Source organism: Crocodylus siamensis, chromosome 11, assembly GCF_052110815.1.
Source record: "Crocodylus siamensis isolate JL-2025a chromosome 11, ASM5211081v1, whole genome shotgun sequence".
Taxonomy (NCBI): domain Eukaryota; kingdom Metazoa; phylum Chordata; order Crocodylia; family Crocodylidae; genus Crocodylus; species Crocodylus siamensis.
In genome coordinates this window covers 45,382,317-45,395,971 of record NC_143405.1, presented here as the reverse complement: position 1 = coordinate 45,395,971, position 13,655 = coordinate 45,382,317, and the positions used below count along the sequence as shown (strand labels likewise).

Genomic DNA, 13,655 nt, shown 5'->3' with positions numbered 1-13,655 from the left:
ATTATTTTAGAATGGATTTGGGATGCTGCTGCAGCAGTCCAGCTGGCACAAGGTACCAATTGGCTGGGGCCCAGAAGCTCCTCAGAGCAAGTAGCCCTGAGCTGTCAGGGCAGCTTTTTATACTGTTGGGGAGAGCACAGGTCCTGGCCCCAGGCTCTAGCTCCCCCTGGAGGAGCCAGGCAGGGTTATTTTGCCCCAAGTGGCACAGTTTGCTCCTCAGCAAAGTGCATGTCCGAGTACATGCGCTGAGGCAAAAAGCTCTGGCTCAAGTTTGCACCGCTTCTATTTGAGCTGCTGCAAGCGCACATGCTTGCATGTGTGGATGTGCCCAGGGAGGGCATTAATCATATACACCAGGCTGAGAGAGGGGGGTGAACTATTTGGGTCCCATTTTATGATGTTTGCCAGGCATTTAATTCTGGTGAAGAAACAGGAACAATTGGAAATGGGAAAGAAAGGCGCAGCTAGCTGTGGGAATCAAGTCCAAATGTATACAGTGTCACTGCTCACCATCACTTGGAAAAAAAAGTCAGCATTCAGGGGATCCATACTTAATGGGCATTACCATATGTCCAATTGTAGCCCATTTAGATGGGCTACAATTCATGTGGCAGGTTCTGGCAGGAGAAACTTACCTGCAAGGGAAACACCATATATTTGAGTCCATGAAGGCAGTTTTCCTTAAGCGCTCCCAGGGATAACTGTTCTTCCAGCATGGTTTAGTACCTGCTGAGGTGTTGGGGCTTAAAGCCCATGTTATGGAAAAAGGAGGCTCCTCCCTAGCTTGCTCCTGCAGCCATATGACTGAGGGCAGGCAAAACTTGCGAGCATCTGAATCCCAAGCCTCCGGGCTTGGGCCTGCATGTAGGATGCCTGCCAAAAGACTTTGGAAATATCTGAAGTCCTTGTTGGGGTGAAGGATGTTTGCCAGTTGTAGGGCCACTTGTGGTTTTGCACTGACTCATGGATTTGGACTTGATTTAGCTGATTTAGCTTGGAACATGAACATTTCATTTAAAAAAAAAAAGTAAGTTCTAGGAAGGGAAATACCATGACCAATTAGGTGGTTTTCCTACTTGCAGGGGACACCCACTTCCTTGGTGGGGATTGTACCTGGACTGAGGTAGTGTATAGTTAGCCTCTCACTCCCACTTCCCCTTTATGGAAATGGGAGACTCCTCACTAGCTTGCTTCTGCGGCCGTACAGCTGAGGAGAAGTGAAACTCGAGAACATCTGAACCCCAAACCTCCTGGCTTGGGCCTGCATGTAGGACTCCCACCAAAGGGTTTGGTAGCATCTGAAGCCCCAGGCAGGGATGGAGGATGCTTTCTGGTAGTAGGGCCACACATGGTTCTTGAATGGATTTGGAATTGATTTGGCTGATTTGACTTGGGACATGAAAAATTTTCCTTAAAAAACAAACAAACAAACAAAACGTGTTAGGTTCTGGCATGGGGAAATCCCATGACCAAGGTGATGCAATTAAAATGGCACTGTGTAGTGGAGGGTTGCACCCTTGTCTGCTTGTGGACAGTTCATAGTTAGCTTCCCAGTAGCCAGCTTCCTGTGGGAGGATCTCAGCTACACGCCAACTATATGGAAATGGGAGAGACTGCTCCCTAGCTTGCTTGTGCAGCCATATAGCTGAGGGCAAGCAAAACTCAGGGGCATCTGAACCCCAAGCCTCTAGGCTTTGGCTTGCACATAGGATGCCTGCCAAAAGATTGAAGCCCCAGGCTGGGGTGGAGGATAGTTGCCGGTAGCAGGGGCACGTATGGTTCTTGAATGATTCAGACTGACCTGATTTGGATAATTTGATCTGGGACATGAAAATATGTCCTTTAAAAAAAAAACAAAAAAAGGGTAGGTTCCCATCTACATGTTTGCCCAATTTTGGCCATGTGTTTTATAGTCATGCTCAGTGTTGGCTGTATTCAGTCAAATTCATGGTTGGTTTCCATTGCTGAGCACATACTACTTTTGGCAATAGTTTAACGTATAGGTAATGTATTTAGTGAGATTTCCTTGTATGCAGTTGCTGAACACATGGTCCTTTTGGTAGCAGTTTAATGATAAACAAGGTATACAGTGAGATTTTCTTGTATGTATTTATAAGACAAAGGGCTTTCTTCTTATGCCAATTGGGGGGGAAAACCTTGTCTTGTATTTGAGTAAATATGGTACATATATAAATACATTAGTGTCTATTTGTTGTTAAAATGCTATTTTCGGGAGGAAAAGTATATTTCACAAGCCATGAACTTAAAATCTGTGCAGGTGTTTAATCCTCATCCTGTGCATTATTTAAGGTCCTCTTTAAACACAGCTCTGAAGCCTTATGCAAGGCATAGGTCTCATACTGGCTGTCTGCACAGGGGTGACTTCCACAGAAGTTTAGCTATAAAATACACTTTGTTCTTATTTTTTTTAAATCTTCAAGATGTTTTCAGTATTTCCATTTAAGTGAAGAAAATTAGGAAATTAGATTTAATGCCTAATGGTTCAGTTGTATTTGTTGTAAAGTGACTACTCAGCGTCTGAGCTCTTTTTTTTTGATTGTCATGTTCAAATTTAAAATTACAGCTTCTGTTTTTATATTCCTAAAGAAATGTTATTGTGACAGCTTCCATGTTCTTGATGCAAGGTTCAAATTAGGTTTTTGGTGGATGCCCATATGAAGGTTGCACATCTGATGGCTTTTAAGAGAAAAGTAGCCATGGTAGGTTTGGGCTGGTGGTTGATTCTTATGTTACTACTGAATTATGCCTAAAATAAGGTTTTGTAACTTAACTTACTCTGTGTGACATGGCAGCAAAGGATGGAGGCAGGGCAGCCCCGGGGGGGGAGGGGGTGAATCGGGGTGACCACCCTGGACCCCATGCTTTGGGGAACTCCATGGAGCTGGGCGGAGCGCCCATGGTGACCCCATGCTGCTGGCTTCAGGTTCAGCCGCTCGCTACCCTCCCCTCCCTCCCCCACTGCCGATGCAGTCACTGCTGATTGCAGCAGCAGCTTCTTCAGGTCTGGGGTGTGTGGGATTGGAGTGGGGGGCGAGGCCCCGTGTGGGCTGATTTACCCTGGGCCTCGCACCCTGCTTAGGTCACCTCTGGATGGAGGGATGAGGAGGAGTAGTAGGATATAAAAATAATGCCTTGAATTTGCAGATCAATTAAGACTTTATTATTTTAATTGTTCAGTTATCCTCCATTTTATTGTTGGTGGCACTTAACAGTGGTATGAACTAATTAATGTAGAACTAATAGCTGTAAATGGCTTTTATCTTCTTGGGAACTATCAATAAATCTATAAAGTGAACAAAGTATTTATATATTGTATTGTGATATCTTTTTACGTACCTTTTGACCATTTTTTCAAGGTAACTTGTTAATCTTAACCAATTTCTGAAATTTTGTTTCATTTTTGTTTTGCAGAAGAAACGGAAGCAGTGTAGCCAAGATGAAGATACGATCAGTATCTGTAGCCTTGATGCAAGTGTGAGTCATTTCTTTAGAATTTTTATTCCTCAAATTAAAATGTGGGTATCCTGTTGTGTTCTACCAACATGCATTAGCTATTACAGCTGTGGTCTGTTCATTCATGGCCTGAAATAACTACTGTTTTGCACACTGCTTAGAATGTAAATTTATTATACTATTATTGGCAATAGATAAATATAAGATTGCAGCTTTTATTTTATTTTATTTATTTATTAGATTTATATCCCACCCTCCCTAGAAAAGGGTCTGGGCAGCTTACAATAAAAAGGAAAATAAATCATAAAAACAGGTAAAATATTAAAATAGGATAGTGAGTAATAAACAACAGATTCGTTAAACAGTGCTCCAAAAGGTAGACCCTTGCCAGAGAAGCAAGCAGGGAAACATTCCATCTCATGGGCACATTTACCTGTTAAATTAGCGTGGCTAAATAAACTCCAGTGAAGTTTGCACCAAAGTTTATTGCTCCTGGGGTCCATAGCATGTTGAGCTAGGGCAGCACAGCCCTGGATGGCGGGGGGCCTGGGGAAGAGGGGTCAGCCTGCCAGCCTGGGGCTGCTCTGACCCAGCTTAACATGCTGCAGTGGGGTGGCTGGGGCATAAATGTGCTACAGTGTGAGGCTAGATGGCAGGTAGCCCCTGCACTGTAGTTCCCTTGTGCACCACCCATTCTCAGTTACCATCTACATGTACGTTGCAGTGCACTAAATAACTCCACTGTAGGAGTGTACTTTGTCGCAGGACACTGAAGTGCCCTGCTTCTATAAAGAGTTACAGGTGCTGGTTGCCAGGGCAACCACAGTTTGGTCAGCTGACCAGAAGGGGCCAGGGCCTGGCCTATATAAACAAGCCAGGCTGAGGCCAGAGACAGTTCCCTGCTGACATCCAAGGGAGAAGGAGCTCTGCTGGAGTACCCAGCCTAGAGAAGCTGGATGGCCAGCTTTGGTTTGAGGACTGGGTGGAGAAGGCCCTGGTAGGGATTTGAATGATGATTAGCCAGAGGGCTTAGAGTTTGCATTTTAGCTGGGAGGCTTAGTTTTGAGTTGTAGCCAATTGGCTTATGCTATTGCTTTTGTTTGTTATTACACCGGAGGACCAGGTGAGGCTAATAGGGGTTGGAGGAGGCCTCATAGGGGCTCCACAGTGGTGTGGGGACCCCGGTGCCAGAGAGGGCACAGCATTGAGGGGATGCACTGCCCCCAGCCCTGAGAAGGGGCACAGTGCATTGGGGGTCAGGTAAGGTCGAGGCTGCCTGAGCCCCACAGGAGTCATAGACCCAAGGAGGGGATTTAGGGGTCACGTACAGCTACGGCCACCTGAGCCCCAAGCACAGAGAAAGGCCCTAGTACAGGCGGAGCCCCAGGAAGGGCGCTCACTTAAGACCCAAGAGGGGAATTTGGGGGCCAGGCATGGCTGTGGTCACCTGAGTCCTGATTGTGAGACAGGGCCCCAGTGCGGGCAGGGTTGCGAGGGGAGGCCCCAATCGTGAGAACAGGCCTCATTGCGGGCATGGCCATGGAGAAAGCAGGCCTCTGAGAGAAAAGAGAAGCTAGGAAATGCTTGTGAGGGCGCAGGTCAGACGGCCGTGAGAGAGGCCAGACAGTGTCCGCAGGGAGTGCGGGCAACTGTGAGGAAAAGAGAGGCCAGGGAGCGTCCGTGTGGATGCAGGCCACTGAGAGAGAGGCCAGAGAGCCCGTGAGGGCCTGGGCCCAGGGTGAGAACTCCAGGGGGCCCGTGAGGGCGCGGGCAATTACGTGAAGAGCCAAGGGTGCCCATGAGGGCATAGATAGAAATTGACTAGACAATGACCAGGACATCTGCGAGGCTTGGGGTGTGGTATCAGGGGTGGTAGGAGCCACACGTTGCCTTTAAGGCATTAGAGTCACCTTAGACGGGGCACAGACTTGAATACGTAGGGTACTGTGCCAAGGAAGACAAAAGGCAGCCTCCCTTAATACTCTTAATATCAAAGACATGGCGGGTGAGAACGAGGGTGCATTGACACTAACTTGGCATGGTAGGGGATGCTAAGAGAGATCATGGCCACTCCTAGACGCCACCCCGTGATATACTTCTATCAGGCAGTACTATCCTATGGCTGAATTAATTAGTTTACTGTAGCCTAATAGCGCCACACATGTAGACAGTGATGCTTTACTATGGAGCTAATTAGTCAACTCCACAGTAAGTACACATGTAGATGTGCTCACTCACTCACTTTTGCACCCTCATCCAGGGGAGAGCCCTCTCCCAGCCCAGCCCATCCTTGGTTCCCAGCCCTCTCACCCAACATTCACTTCCTTCATTAAAAACAGAAAGCTTCTGTACTAAGCTTGTACCCAGTGGTGTACCATGGGTCTATGGCACCTAGGGGCCAATTCTTGCATTTGTGCCCCGCCACCCCCCGTCTGCAGGTCACCCGGCAGCTGATCACTGAGTGATCATCAAAAGCAGAAATGCCACCAGCACTTCCCCGCACCACTTCCAAGTACTCCCTGTAGGGCCCAGCCCCCTCTCACCCCCCTGTCAGTAGACAACTGCCTGTACCTCCCCTCTTACAGGGACCCTGTGCCTGTTCTGAAATTCTGCTTGTTTACCCATTCCTCCCAACAAACATACTGTGTCTGTTAAAAGGAATTATAACAGAAAAACCAAAAGCCATTGTGTAGCCACTGGATGGCAATGTTAAAGGGTACCATTGAGCTTTACCTTTCTATAGCAACTGCCCTGAAGGTCTGCAGGCCTTATAAACAGACTAGCTGGGCCCTTGGGTCCTGCTGCAAGGGTGTCTGTCAAGCAGTATGCAGACAAGGTTATTTGGGTAAATGTGATATATTTTATTAGACTAACTTAATAGCTGGAAAAAATGTTTTTTGCAAGCATTAGGGCACAAACATCCTTCTTTAGGAATAGGGAGAGTCTGCTGGTGTTTTGTGTTCTCCTGGATGGAATAAAGCCAATATACAAAATGAAGGTCTGTGAAAATGCAGATGTGTGGTGGTGAAGATCAGAGGCCATGGGAGACAATAGATGTGAGACAGGTAGGTGGGCTGGGGGTAAAGGGGCAATGTTGACTTAGTAATAGAATGCAGCTGTTAAAATGTAGAGAGGTTACCTGGGGTTATCAGATGGCAGGCAAGTTATAATGTGCCATAAATCCAATATCTGTATTTATTTTATATCCAGTAGACTTATGAAATGAAGTTTGTAGGCTTGTCTGTGAAAGGTGTTGTGTAAATTCCCTTGAGGATTAGAACTGAGAGATTGGAAAGAAAGTGGTTGTGTTGTGAATAGTGTGTACCCATGGATAATTTGGTATTTTTGTCTTTGATAGATTTTCGGTATGCATTCATTCTGGTACACAGTTGTTATTTGGTTTCTTCTATTTTCCATCAGGGCAGTTAGTGCACTCAATGAGCTATATAACATTTCTGGAGGTGTAGGTATAAGATCCAGAAATGGTGATAATTTTGTTGTGGGGAGTAGTTATTGTGGGAGTGGTGGAGATGTTTTGGCAGGTTTTACATTTCTTGTCCTACTATGATCTGGTTTTGGACATACTGTTAAGAAAGTTTCAGTTAGTTTACTGTATATCCAAAGATTTTCGTAAGAAATATGCAAGCATCATATAGAGGCCTACATATGCCCACAAAATATAGATGTAAACACATTGTAAATTATAATACAAAATTCTACTTAAGGTGCTTAACCTTATCAAAATTATGTCAGGAAATTGATATTTCAAAAACAAATAGATTTGGAATTTTTAATTTGCAGAAAATGTAAAAAAAATAAAAATAAAAAAGACTTTTTGATTCAAGATGAATGGAAATGGCAAAATACCCATTTTTTCTTCTAATGGAAAATGCTGAGCTTTGAAGTGTCAAGTTACTGTAAGTGTACCCCTGACTTGGTCTACATGCATATTTTGCAATTTAGTTATGGGGTGTTTTTACACTTATTCAACCACAAGCACAGATATAGTTACACTAGCATAAAAGTGTACCAATGTAACTTTTTCTGCATTGGAACAAACTTTGTTATATAATTTTACATAATTCATATTTATTGGCCTAATCTAAGGTGTAGAACACCTCCTGTGACATTCTGGGTACCTTTACTTCTCACTCAAATCAATGGATTTTGTCAGCTTGAGGAAATTGTCTGCCTGTTTAAGGGTGAAGCTGAAATGGTGTGGTATTTGTAGTATAAGCTGCAGTGTGGATGAGATACAGATATTTTTACCCTTGTTCCATCTAACTTTGTTTTCAAGCACAGCACTCACGAACTCACAGAACTGGGTGATAAAATTGTAACATATACTGATTATCTAAGGATATTTCTATGCTGGATGTGTACTGTACAGTGGGATTTTCATTGAGTTTTGTGTCATCATACTATGTGTTTTTTAATACACTCTGGTCAAGTTAAGCTGCTTATTTGCAGTTTATAAAAACTACCTGCTCTGTTGAGCATCATGTACCACCCAGTCTTTGCTTTTACAGACAAATGTATAATTTTCCTCTACTGTTCATTGTTATTAACAGGATTCAGGCTTTTCATATCTGAAGTACTTGAAACTTGTTTGTACAGATGCCTTTTTCAACCTCTCTACCTGTGATGCACCATTTAATAAGCTTTCAGGAACATGTTGATTTGGAAATAGTTTTTTTAAAGCGTTATATAAACCATTTTGAAAGAATTATGTAAGACCTTTGAAAGATTTCTGAGATCTTTGTTAGGCTGATTTAAAGCTTTTTCTTCACAGTTTAATGAATTTACTTTCTCATCAAGTACTGTATGTTCCCTAAAAATCACTAAGCAAGTGACCATGAAATATCTTGACTTACTTTGACTCCTTTCATGATTAAAAAAACCCCCAAAAATTCCCCATGGGGAAGCATTCTGTCTCTGTTAACTTTATTTTTATTCCAAAGTCCACAACATTAATGATTAGTTACTGAGTGACAGGTAGTGAATAAAAAGTTTGCACTTAGATGTAAGTAGAAAACTGAAGTTTTGAAGACACAAATAGAGGTACAATTTAATTGTATGTTAATCAAGTTAAGTGGTTTGGATTTAAGACTTCAAGAAAAAAGGAGCTGGGAAAAGGGAGGAGTCAAATTGCAAGAGCTGTTGGCTACATGTAAGAGAGATTTCTTTTTTTTTGTTTATTAATGTTAGTGAAATACAGACGGTTCTAGGCAAATACATATTTTGTTATAAGTACTGAGAATATTGCTTCTGTAATGCATCACATTAAGACTATAAATACTACAGATGATTCTTTGCCTCCAGCCTTATACCTCCTGCAACCCCAGCGTAGTAATATTTCTCATGTTTACATGCCCTGTGATGCACAATGCAAGGCAGTACACTAAAAAGCTAAAAGACTGTTGCTGATAATTTCCATCCACAGTAGTGGGCTGGCATGCTTGGTGGGTGGATCTCAGGGCATCTGGGGAGCCTGATGTGTTCCCACCCTGCAGCTGGAAAATATTACCTCACTAGGAAAAAATGAGTAAATTCTAATGAGTTACCTTGGCAAGCAAAACAGAGAGTGCTGAGCAGTTATCTCATAAGATTCCTTTTTTGCATTTTTCCTCTTCAGCTTTTGCTTGTATTTTTCTAATAGATGATTTTTATAAAATGTGCTAACACTGGTTTAGTGTGGCAGGCAGTATGCAATGTGTTGGTGGCAGACTTGAATTCTTCATTTACAACTCTACTTTCAATAGTGTTCCACTTTAAATTATCGTTCTACCATGCCCCACATTCCAGTGCCTTCCTCATAATAGTTTGGCCTAATTATAGTTTTTGTACAAAAAATATAACATATAAAAAAGATGTTACTTGATATTCTTACCACTTGCTTGTCATTTGATTTCCTTTGATGTAAAAACATTCTTATCTGGAAAATCTAAAACTTACTTGCATATTTTATACTGTGAACATTTAGCACCATAACTGCCTCTGCAACTTGTCCTCTGCCCCCTCCCCTCACCCCTACCCCCTGCCCCCCAGTGCCTATGCCTGTCTCCCTGCTATCTTTCCCACCTATTGGTGTCAGCTTCCCTTACCTCCTGCTCCCCCTTCTGCTGCTAACTTTTTAGGCCCTGGCCTCTGGGTCTGGGCCAGTCAGTGGTGGCAGCATCCCTAATCTGGCCCAGCCCAGCCCAGCCCAGCCAGGCAGAAAGAGTGGCATGAGCTCTAGGCCAGGCCGGATTAAGGCCAGAACCAGAACTGAAGGTAAGGGGCAGGAGGGAAGAAGTGGCTGGGGTCGGGGCAGGCACAGGTGACAGGCAAGCTGCATGATCTCTTTTCTATGCCCCCCACAACGTGCAGTCTCACCTGTAGTTTGCTTACCAACCGTGTCTCCTGAACTCCTGTTGCTGCATTCCTGCTGGCCCAGGTCAGACAGCAGCCCAGCTTCAGTTTTGTCCCTGAGCCCAGGGAAAAAACCTTGTCTTGGATTCGAGTAAATACAGTATTTACTAGATTACATTTTTCAGTTTTTTGAAAAACTGCATTCATTGAAATATAAGACAACCCACAGTAATTAGATTCTATATATGGAAAATGTATACATTTGTTATAATTTTCCAGGTATAGAATCTAATAATTTGAGGTTTGCCTTGAATTTGTCCTTCTTCCACTGCTACAGCAGGGAAAATAAATCTGAGGGGTCAGGTAACTCCCTTCCCCTTTACCCTTCCCACACCTTCTTCCCCTGGCAGTCCCTTCCCCTTCCTCCTCACTGTCATACCCTACTCTCCCTGAGCAAATGGAAGTAAGGGGCAACCTTGAAAGCACTAACACTGAAATAAACATAATTTACCATCTAGGCAAATTAGTGCAGGTATTACTAGACTTAGTTGATTTAGAATTGATGTATTTTATTTTTTTTAAAACAGCTGCAAGTTTTGGGGTAGGTACTCCATAAAACATGGTTTTAAGCTGTACTTTTGTACCTACTTATATATACTACAAGCTATGCATGATATGAATCCAAAGCCAAAAGACTCATGATTAACCTTAGATAGGGACCTACCGAAATCATGAGTTTGCAATTTCACCGATTTCATGAAACTCAGCATTGCCTGCAAAAGTGGAAATGCCTGCAAAATCCACCAAAAAACAAACAGACTTACTGAAAATAAAATTCTTCCGCCCCAGAGGGAGCCAGCAGGCCTCGCTGCATAGTCCACAGAAGATGAAGACGGGAGGAGGAGCTGCTTGCATGACAGGCAGCCCAAAATGCCTGTGCCCACACCCTTCACTGCTGATTGGCTGCCAGGGCTGTCTGTTATGGCTGTGTGATGCTTCAGTCACTGATTCAATTTGACAGAGTTTCGGCCCAGTTCGGTGGCTGAATCTCCAAATCTGAATCGAATCAAGAGACCCTTTAGTTTCTCTGAATCAAATCAAAATCCTCCAAATCAATTTGGAAAGATTTGGAGATGCAGACATAGACACAGCTTTAAATGTTTTTTCTACATACCTCAAGGTACCAGGTGCCTCATGAATCCTGCAATGCTGGGGCAGATGGAGTGTTCCACAGGAGCATGGGGGGGAGGGGGGTCCCCAGTGTGCTCGGCAGTAGACCTGGAAGTGGACCAGAAACACTTCCAGTCTACTTCTGGGTCTGCCAGGGAGCACGCCCCCCCCCGGCTTGGTGACTGGTACCTCCTGGGTTTGGGAGGGCACCTAGGGTCCCCCTGCGGCCAATTGCCGAGCCGGAGGAACACCCTGTGTTCTCCCTGGTGGACCCAGAAGTAGTCCGCTTCCAGGTTCACTTCTGGTCCACTTCTGGGTTCGCCACTCAGCATGCGGTGGGGAGGGGCATGCTCCTGTGGGACGCTCCATCTGCCCCAGCATAGAATCATAGAATCAATGAGTCAGAAGGGACATAAACAGATCATCTAGTCCTACCCCCTGCCATGGGCAGGAAGGAGCACTGGGGATGGCAGGGGTCATAAGACCCTAGCCAGGTGCCTATCCAGTCTCCTCTAAGCATCATAGTGTTCACGAGCTGCACTGAATCAGCATCAAATCTTCAGATTCAGATTTTGCCAAATAGAATTGGGGACAGTGATCCGAATCAACAAATTGAATCACTGTCCCCGATTTGGGCCGAATCTGAATCCGAATTGATTACGGCCCGCTTCAGGTTAAATTCCACCCTAAGGATCTTGATCCACTCACAGGAAACTGAGCCCCCCAGGGACTCTAGGTCCCTGAGCTCACCCACGGGCAGGCAAGTGCTTTTGCTCACATTGAGCTTGGCCCCTGCTGCTGCTTTGTAAATCCGTGTGCCACAGGGCTCTTTCTACTGCACACTTATTCTTGTACAGGATGTTCAAATCATCCATGTAGGCCAGGACCTTGGCCTGTTCCTTACTTCCTCTGGGGATCTGGACTCCGTGCATCCCAGGGTCCTGCCTGATGTGCTAAGCCAGGGGTTTGATGATGCAGAGCAGTGGTGGCACAGAGGCTGCTCTGGTGCACCTCTGTCAGGCTGCACCCCCTGTTTAGGTGATGGCCAGGAGGGCAGGCAGGAGTGCTGGTGCCTCCCCTGTAAGCACTGGCTGGGGAGCAGAGCCACCAGCAACAGTGGCCATGCTGCTTCTGGAAGTGGCTTTGGCTGCTGGGGGACACCCTGCCTTCCCCCCAGGTCAGTGAAATCAGCTGCTGACTCAAGAGGCACCAGTCGCCTGTGGCGCAGACAAAGAGGATCGGGGAGAGTGGGCTGATGAACACCCAACTCTATCCTAATCCACTTGCTCAAGAAACCATTTACTAGCACGCTGCTGCTTATGTTTGTGTACAGCGTCCTTATCCAGCTGCTGAAAGTTGGAGGGATGCCCATCTGCTGTGAGGCCTCGAAGAGAAACTGGTATGACACTGTCATAGGCTTTTCCCAGGTCCAGGTTCAGCACTGCCATCTTCTGTCCACAGTCTTATTCCAGCTGGACCACATCTCTCAGTTGCAGTAGGGCCCCGTGGTGTTCTGGTACTACACACGACATTTCAGCCTGGATCATGAGGAGGCAGTGGTCCAAGAAACAGATGGGTGTGGAGCGGGCTTTCTTTGCCCTCCACTCCTTGAGGAGGAAGACAAAGTCTGTCTGGGTCTTGTTTTCTTCTGTGGGGTCCACTTGGGTGAAGTTCCCCCAGGGGCTTTGGGCTTCTTTACCAGCATCTACTAGGCTATGGTCCTGGATCTGTTGTTTCAGTTGCCTAGAAGATCTGTCCGTGCCTAACTTCCAGGCGCTGCTGACTCTGTCATTCTTGCTGATGACGCAGTTGAAGTCCCCTGCTATTATTACCAGCCATCCACTCAGCATTGTTTTGGCCATGTTTTCTAGAAACTCGCACCTTGGCTTGGGGCAAGGGCTGGTGCATACATGCACAACACTTAAAAAATGATCCCATTTGCTTTCATGGTGGCTTGCAGCAGTCTGCCTACAGAGGGTGCATGGTGTCTCTTTTCAGAAAGATTACTTCCACAAGGACCTCCTCAAGGACCACAGGGAATTGAGTTGGTTAATAGCACACTGAGTACTCCCATTGAGGGCGTGGAGGTACAGGGAGGGATGAGGGACTCGACCCAATTGCATCAGGGAAACCTGCCAAGAAGAAACAGAAACCATCAACCACCTCCTGTGGCACTGCCCGTATGCCAAGGGCATGTGGAAAAAGGTAAGCCGGCTTCTTAAAGGAGTGACAGGAGTCAGGTTGATGACAAGGGAGGCAGCACTGTATGGAGACTTGACTGAGCAGCAGGGGTCCCAGACAACGCGCTTTGACCGGTTGGTGTCCTACGTCAGAAGTGTCCTGTGGCAGTGCAGGAACCTCCTGTTATACAGGCACTCCAAGCTCAAGGAAACAGACTGTGTTAGAATGTTTCTGAGCAAACTCCATTCCTACCACTGGAAATCGGTGAGAGACGATGAAGAAGACGCAGCCAACTACACCTGGAAAAGCGACAGCTGGCGCAGATTGTTCAGAGACCCCCAGGTGGGGAAGTGGACAGGGAGAGTAAAGAGGACAGAGATGCAATTGGACCTGGAGGCAGCGAGGACTACAACATGATCAGCAGCGGCGGAAGTGACAGCAACATCGACAGCAACAAGTACAGCGAATGAACTGAGAAT

General features: G+C 45.5%; 1 long non-coding RNA gene across 1 annotated transcript in view; it reads left to right on the top strand.

The window, feature by feature from the left end:
• The window catches only part of LOC149855791 (uncharacterized), a 182,344-nt gene that overhangs the window by 145,374 nt on the left and 23,315 nt on the right, over positions 1-13,655 (top strand). The window contains exon 5 of the long non-coding RNA XR_016438418.1: positions 3,433-3,495. This is a non-coding gene — a long non-coding RNA (uncharacterized LOC149855791). The remainder of the gene's footprint in view (positions 1-3,432; positions 3,496-13,655) is intronic.